This window comes from Myotis yumanensis, unplaced genomic scaffold (assembly GCF_028538775.1).
Source record: "Myotis yumanensis isolate MYYU_CA2020_CCGP unplaced genomic scaffold, mMyoYum1.0.hap1 SCAF_13, whole genome shotgun sequence".
Lineage (NCBI taxonomy): Eukaryota > Metazoa > Chordata > Mammalia > Chiroptera > Vespertilionidae > Myotis > Myotis yumanensis.
In genome coordinates, this window is record NW_027223764.1 from 26,482,973 (window position 1) to 26,491,896 (window position 8,924).

The window sequence follows — 8,924 nt, forward strand, 5'->3', positions numbered from 1 at the left end:
AAAAAATGAGCTCATTGAGGTACAAAGGCAAACCTCAGAACAATTCTGTCGAGTCTGCCAAGTCCTATTGCCCAAACATACCCATAAATGAGGTGAAACGTCTGGAAATGCTCTGCAGACTGTCCCGGCTCTGGCTGTCACCCAAGAAATATTTCCAAGTACTTGCCGTGAATGAAGAGGGTTACCAGAATACAGATTTCTGTCCTCTTAATTAAGAGTAATGGAGCCCTGGCCAGTGTGGCTGAGTGGCAGAGCATCGGTCAGCGCACCGAAGGGTCGTGGGTTTGATTCTCGGTCAAGGGCACATACCTTGGTTGTAGATTCGTTCCTCAGCCCAGATGAGTGAGTGCAGGAGGCAAACAATCAATGTGTCTCACTCATCTCTCTCTCTCTCTCTCTCTCTCTCTCTCTCTCTCTCTCTCTCCTACTTCTCCCTCCATCCCCTCCACTCTATCTCTAATGAAAAAAAAAGAATAGAGGAAATTTTGTAAAATTTTTATTCAAAAGAGAATATGATAAATTCCAATATAAGGGAAGCTAAGAATCACTTCTGTGCTTTAACCTCTCTCCTTCCAGTGAAATGCATTTGCTCTTAAATTGTGATCCAAGGGCCTTCAGCAAGACAGTTATCAAGACTGCTTGGTAACATATAGAGTCCAAGGCATACATAGTGCTAGACTTCCTGAAACATCTCAAGGAGCAGGACCTGGGGACATGCATTTTAAAAATGTCCTCGGGCGAGTCTTGCACACAGTAGTGGTTAAGGACCAATGTCATGATGCATTATAATCTATTACACTGGCACTGGTATTTTTTTCTTTTTCTTCACAGTTATAAGAAGAGGCAGGTGACATGTGTCTTCATTGTTTATAGGGGAAACCAAATTTAAGAGATGTGAAATCCAAGGCCATACAGTTTAAAATTGCAGCGGAGCTAGAATTTGAACCAGGATTTGCATGATTCTAGATCCAATCCTTGACCTCCCCCACAATGTGCTGCTCCTCTGCTAGGAAAAAAAAGAAAAGAAGAGAAAAGAAAAGAAGAGAAAAGAAAAGAAGAGAAAAGAAAAGAAGAGAAAAGAAAAGAAGAGAAAAGAAAAGAAAAGAAAAGAAAAGAAAAGAAAAGAAAAGAAAAGAGAAATGTGAATATATTTGACAGGGATATAGGGCCATGGGGACAAGTTTAACACAAGCAGGAGAAACACTGCCACCTTGTGGCCCCCTGAAAGCAAAGTGTAGCCTTGTTCCTGAACAAGGGCCCATTTCCGCTTGCCTCACCTTGGTGCCTCTTTAGTGAATGGATTTGTGCTGAGCCATCCTCAGTCTCCACTGGTGCGGGTGACTGGTCCTTTAGCTTTGGACTTCGGTTTTGTAGCTGAGATTTTTTCCGAGCTGACGTTAATTTACTCATCTAGGTCAGGGACCAGACCACAAGATCCTTAGTGCCATAAAATAGCCAGCAGACCCAAAGGACCCGCTGAAATACTTTCCAGAGCCAATCTATTCTAGATTTCTAGAACCTTAGTCTTTTTATTTTTTAACTTTAATTTTTAAAGATTTTGTTGTTGTTTTTTTCTATGGTCACAAAATCTTCCTGACGAAACCAAAGTGTGATCTCAGCGTTGGGGAGTAGCACCCTCACCCCGTACTCTTCTCCTCCCTTGAACTCCAGCATCCTGACCTCTGCAAACTCCTATGGAAATCACCACAGGGGCTGTCACGGGGCAGCTACATTATACAGACCACAGAACTATCTGGATAGCCCCCAAACAGCTAGTGTTATCTGGTCAGGTAGATATGAAACAATCAGCCTCCCAGATAACCAAAGATCTGCGTAAGCCACCCCAGGCATCCATGCAAATTGTCAGTTACAGCTGAGCCCTCAGTTTTAGAAACCCACACACGTGCATCCCCTGTCCCATAAGGCAAACTTCCCCAGCTGCTGCATGGTAGAACCATGGTCGGCAACCCCTCTGCCCATCCCCCAGCTCCAGGCCCCTCTTGGTCCCCCTGCTCTACAACTGCTCTTCCTTCAATCTCTCCACTCCTCTTGCCCACTCTTAGTCACTGGAGCCTTTAGCACGCTAGTCCTTCCTTCAGATTTCAAATCATCAGTTGTTTTTCTGACCTTACACACTAGGTCAAAGCCTCCTATTCTGCTACCCCTTTAACTTTTTCTTCTAATGGCATCTAAGTTGTCATGTAGCACTTGCCTGTGTCACTATTCCATTGATGTCTTCATCTAGACTGAAGCCTCCAGGAGGTAAGTGTTTGTAGACCAGGGCCTAGCACAGTGCCTGGCACTAAGTAGATGAGCAATAAGCATTTATTGAATGAACAATAAATGAATGAACATATAATTGAGGTTAATCCTGGTCCAACAGTATCACCCTAAATCTCCTCAAATCATATCTCCCAAACTGTCTTTGTGAGATTGCTGCCAAATATCTCAAAGTCGCTGCTAAACCCTGTCTACTAAATCCAAATTTCAAGGTCAGGAGAGGTTAGACACGATTTGAGAGTCCTCGCAAGACCTTGAGAAATGACAATTCTGCTTGACAGCAGCCTGGTAATTTCTTAGAACATTCTGGCTCTTATTGCTTGTGTGACTTCGAATGAGTTTATCAACCTTATCAACCCTGATCTCCTTCATCTGGAAAAGGGCCATTGGAAGGAGTCACCAGATAACCTACATTTAAATGTTTCCCATTAAGTGTCATGGGTTTTTCCCAGACATCCTTGCCAGGTGAGAATTTCATCAAGAATAGATGTGGAATTTTGTCAAATGCTGGACTTCACAAGCATAGAGCATGATTCATAGTACACACTCAATCAAGTTAGTGCCTCCCTCTCTATATTTTTTTTTTCCTTCTTGTAACTTCCTCATTAACTTATTGACCTGCGTTGAGTAATAAGGAAACAATCTCCTGCTCCGAGCAGCTCCAGGCTTGGCAGCTTTGAACTTGGCTAAGTCTTGTATTAGGGGTTGAGAGTGAGAGCGAGAGAGGCCCGAAACGTCAGGCAGGGCTGACCTGAATGTGTCTACTTAGAAACCCGTTCTCCTTTAGTCTTAGTCCAGGGTCACCCCATTCCTCAGCCACCTCTAGGCACCATGCTTACCTGGGCCCGCACCCTGGCAGTGCCCAGGTTCTGGGCCATTGCTTCCTTGAACTTCCCCTCCAAGTCTTCAGTTTAAGGTTAAACAAGTCTAGTAAAAACTGAAGTGTCAATGGCCATAGTGGTTAAATGTCTTCACATTCCTATGTAACATTTATATTTTAGCAAAATAAATGATAGCATTTCTATTTTAATAAAGCATGATAGCTCAGAATAGTGGAACACTATCCATCCAAATAGGATATTATATTGTAAAAGAATATTTAAAAGGAATTATCTATGTTTGTTTATTAAAATGGAAAAGCACCTGTAACCCATTGTTGAGTAAAAAGCAGATTATAAGCATATAATTTGGTGTGATCACTTTTATTTAACTGTGTGTGTGTGTCTGTGTGTATGTGTGTGTAATGAGTACCTAGAAATTCATGAGTGTGGTTACCTCTGTTCTGTGAGACTGGTTTAACTGACACTTTATTCTTTAAACCTTTCTGTATTGTTTGAATTTTCTAAATGACTCTGCATTGGCTTCAATTAATGTATTTGCTGGGTTGTACTTGAGAATCACAACCACAAAAACACAGGGAGTCATATGCTCTTAATGTTGTTTCAGGAATGAGTTAGGAATTGACTAGCTCACTCGTTTTTGTGGTCATTCGTGTAGCAAGCTTTCCATGAATGCTTACACATGCAAGATGATTCCAACATACCTCCTACCCTCTGCTTTTAGGGCAATAAGCTTCATATATAACTAATTGCAATGAGAGTGATAATTATGACACAGTAACAGGTTCCATGTTTGTGTGAACCAGGCACTGTGCTAGTTCACACAAACACACTCATCTCTAATCCACACTACACAAGTGGAGGGGGCACAGGAGCCCTGCTACACAAACGGGTATTGGGTACCACTTTACACAAACGGGTGCCTGATACGCTCCACAAATGCTTAAGAAAGGTGTCTTTGGCCTGTGATACTAGAGAAGGCTTCATACTTGTACAAGAGGTGGCCTTCAGCTAAGCCTGGAAAGAGGTTGGCATTTGACCTTTGTTGACGGGGAGAAGAGAATTCCAGGTCAAAAGTAATCCAAGAGAAGGTGCAGAGCAGAGGCAATCGTTAAATCTGGTGGCTGGACCATTTGTTAGAATCGTTGGGGAGACTTTCAAATGAGATGTGCTTGACTGGGAGCCCACTGAAGAGAGGGCTTTGAGTGCCAGGTGTAGGAGACAAATCTAAATCCTTGCAATCCATAATCTGAACTGTGTGCTTCAGACAGCGGGATTTGTGACAGGTGGTGGGAGGTTGCCACCCAGAAAAGAAACACTTTCTGGCTACTCTCACTTCAGTGCACAGAACTGATGGCCCTTCTTCAAAATGTTCTCGTTATCTTATTGGCCGGTATTGACTAGTGTGGAAACAATCCCATTCCTTTTACCGTAGCATCTTCATTAAGAGAATGAAAGAAAAGCATGAAATGAGAGCAGTCTTAACCTTTTACTTGGTACCATGTCATCCGTCACAGTGTTTGACTGCCCTCTCGTGGCCATTTCCTGCATTCTACTGCAGAATCATGTTTACTTCTTTGGGAGGGAGGGTATTTTTATAAAATTATTATCAAATGTACACTTAATGCATCATGGTGCCACTTTATCATGTTTTCTTTTATATCTTTACTATTGAAAGCGTTACAGATGTTCCCCCTTCCTCCCCCCATTGCCTTCCTCCACCGGGATCCTGCCTGCCCCATTGTCTGTGCCATGGGTAATGCATATAAGTTCTTTGGTTAATCTCTTCCCACTCCCCTCCCCACTTCCCTCTGAGATTCATCAGTCTGTTCTATGTTCCCATGCATCTGGTTTTATTTTGTTCATTATTTAATTTAATTTATTTTGTTCATTAGATTCCTTGTTCGTTATTTTGATATTTAGATTCAATTGTTGAAAAATATGTATTTATTTCTATTTTATTGTTCATATTGCCTCCCTCCTCCTCCTCCTTCTTCTTTTCAAGAAGACCCTTTAACATTTCTTGTAATACTGATTTGGTGGTAATGAACCCCTTCAGCATTTCATATAATACTGGTTTGGTGGTGATGAACTCCTTTAGCTTTTTCTTGTCTATGGAGCCCTTTATCTGACCTTCAATTCTAAATGATAGCTTTGCTGGGTAGAATAACCTTGGTTGCAGGTCCTTGCTTTTTATCACTTTGGATGTTCCTTGCCACTCCCTTCTGGCCTGCAAAGTTTCTGTTAAGAAATCAGTTTGTTTATTTCTAAAGCCAGAGCTTTATGTAAAAGCTGATGTATATCCAAATATCATCAGCTCTTTGTGTGGTCTTTTCAAGCACCCAATTTCATGGATGACTTACCAATATCACTCATGGGTCCATGGGATGCTGGAGATGAGTGTAATCATAGGAAAGCTATATTCAACACCACCCCATGTGCTGTAGGTGGATATCTCCTTTAACCCCAGAGCAGCTCTACATAGCAGCTTCTATTATTATCCTTCTTCTAGAAGTGAGGAAACTGAGGCCTATGGAGGTTAAGTGATTTCCGCAAGGTGGCAAGGTCCCAAATCTCCAAATGTACTATTTTTGGAGCCAGCCCTTTTAATCACTTGAAAGACCTTACAGAGTATATAAGGGGACTACATGCGAATGTGTGTGCGCGCGCGTGCGCACACACCCGCCAAATAAAATCAAATAATACAGAGTGCTTATTGAAATGATTCCAGAGGAGGTCCTGAAGATAGTCACAAATAACTTCAGAAGAGACTCGAGGCTTTCAGAAAGTAGGCAATGGCTTCTTGAGGGAGCCAGTGGAATTTAGTGGAATTTCGGGGGGGAGGGGGAGTACAGGATGCAAGTAGCCAAGGACAAGATCTGGACTCAGAATAATGGTGTGAGAAACAAGGAGTGTGGGGCATCGAGGAAGCAGTGGGAAAGGAGGCTGGAATACTACAGAGGGAGAGGAAACGAACATCTTGAAAGGCCTTGGATACATGTGATAAATTTAATGACATGATCATTGTTCATGAAAAAGATGAAGCTCCCCATATAATGAGTGATCAGTCGCTCACTATTAACTTTCCTACCAAAAGGCAGTCACAAACCAACACAAAAAAGACAAGTGCATACACTTGTTCCTTAATTAACTGGCTCATTCAAGCAATACTGATTGAATGAGCATCGATTCTGTGAATCATGACTTCTGCCCTCGGGTGGCTTATGGCCTAGCAAGGGAGAGACAAACAACTATATACAAAATAGCATAATATGTGACCACATTGGAGGTACATGGTTCAGACATCAGGGTGGCATTCCACTGGAAATGGCATTAAAGCTGAGACCTGATAAATTGGAAGTAACAAGACAAATGGGGGAAGAAGCAAGAAAGCAAAAACTCAGAGGCAAGGATGAACAGGATAGCAGTGTTAAGGAACAAAGAGTAATTTGACCTGGTTTTAGAGTGGGAGAGGGGAAAGTGTTGAGAGAAGATGCTAGAAGGGTACATAAGCCCAGGGCTCATAGGGCCTCTTAAACCGAGTGTAGACTCTATTCTAAGATCAATGGGAAACCAGAGGATTTTAAGCAGAGAAGCAACACCATGAAGTTTGCCATTTGGAAAGATCATGGAGGCTGCTGTTTGGAGTACGGATTGGAAGGGCAAGAGTAAAAAGATAGAAGGCCAGTTAAGAACCTCAAACTCGGGTACATGGCTATGACTGTGGACAAGGGAGCAGTCCCACGCAGGTGAAACAATGAGGGAAGGACCCATATCACCGAGTCCAAGGACCTTCCCAACTTCTGCCCTCCTCCCAAAGGAACCCCAAGTTCTTCGCTGGGACTCACAGAGCGAGCACATCATGTTCTCTAACTCGACTTCACCTTGCAAAGTAGGACTTCTGCTTTTGACCATGAAGAATAACCAGTGCCAGACTTGCCTCGTGCTGTCTACCGCTAGAAAACAGGACAGCGGGTAGCACAGACTGTGACCCTCCAGAGAAGAAAACCTAATGAGGAGAGCCCGATGACCACTCAGACTTTCTGCCCAGAGGCACTTTCCAGACCCTGGCCCAGGAGGGGACCCTAAGCAGGGCACTGTCACCTTGCTGAGTGGAAGCTCAGAGGTTTGAGTTCAGGAGACAGAGGCTCCCAGACTTTTCAGAAACCGAGAGCTGAAAAAGGAGGACGCTATGCAGAGCGAGAGCTACAGGAATCTGTACAGGGGTTCCCTGGAGCCTTTGACTGAATACCTTGTGGACATGCACAGGGAGGACACCAAGAGCCAGGCACAGAACCGTAAGGCACTGTCGGCGAGAGGGATTGACTTTCCCACCAACCAGAGTGAAGAGACCTCATTGAACAGGCTTAGGAAGTAGCAGGCCTGACAGGCCAGCACAGAGTCAAGGCTGCTGAACCTGTCCTGACAAAGATACAGACCTGAACCATCTAATGTGCTGGCCACCAGCCACATGAGGCTATTGAACCTTTGAAATGCGGCTAAACTGAGATGTGCTTGTGAGTATAAATAAAATACAATCCAGATGTTGAAGACTTTAGTGTAAAAAAAAATGCAAACGATCTCATTAATGGTTTTATACTGATTACATGTTGAAATGATACTTTGGGCTTAATGGGTTAAATAAAATATATTATTAAAATTAAATTTTTAAAAAGAGATAGTCCAGTGGTCACCAAGTAACCACAATGGAAAGTATGCAGGAAAGAATATTTCAAAATCCCTATTGAGCTTTTTTATGAATAAAACCTGCCTTTTGAAATATTTACTTTCTTATCCACATTTCCAGTGCCTTACACATAATGCTGTCATAATAAATCCTCACATGATAAATAATAATGTGGTTTTGGGGAAGGTTTTTTTGGCAGTAATGGCCTATGAAGGAAATTATTAGGAGTTTAAAAGGTAAATACTCCCTGAGAGATGAAAGAAAGCATTGAAGACTCCTAAACAGGTTACAGTTAGCCGTGGTTAGAGAAATGGAAACAAACAAACAAAACAAGGTCTTAACAAAAAAGGATAACCAGAAATACCAAAAAATGATTTTAATTAAACATTTTTATCTACATTTTACATTTCTGAACATAAGGGGGAAAATTTTCCTTTAGTGGAAGCTGTTTAGGTATTTTGAGATATCTGTTTCAGTTTATAACTATCTTCAGTTTACATCTATACAAATATAAATACTATTTATTAAAATTCACATTAACTTACATTTTTAAAGTGTCTAAATGTAGAAGTGAGGAAGTGGCAGTGGGGAGAGGGGCTTGTTTGTCTAAGATGCTGCAAGAAATAACAAGTCCTAAAACCTGGGTGTAAGCTGCATTTGTAGCAAGAGAATAAATGGGAGTCATTGAACATTTTGTGTGGGACAGGGCAAGATAAGAAACTACCTCATTAACTTTGGTGGGCAACATGGGTCTGTGAGTACCACAGAGCTACCTCTTATGAGAGCAGTGAATTTCTCCAAACCAGGCTAGACGTTTCTAAGAGCAGCATAGCTTACAGTGGCTCATCGTGTTTCATAGATAGTGCTTCCAGGTTTGGGAGTGTAGAGGCTCTCAAGACACACATCAAGAAAAAAAACAAAGAGGTGATGATTCTCTAGGAATACTTCCTGGTGGAACTGTTTTGGCACCTGAGAAAGTGGTCGATTATTTTGATGCAGTACGCTGGCATACAAATATAAAATTTCAAGCATAACTGAGTTGGCATTTTCTATGTGAATCCAAAATTGAAATCTTTCACAATGAAATGCCAATAATCTATGTAAACATCTTTGAAATA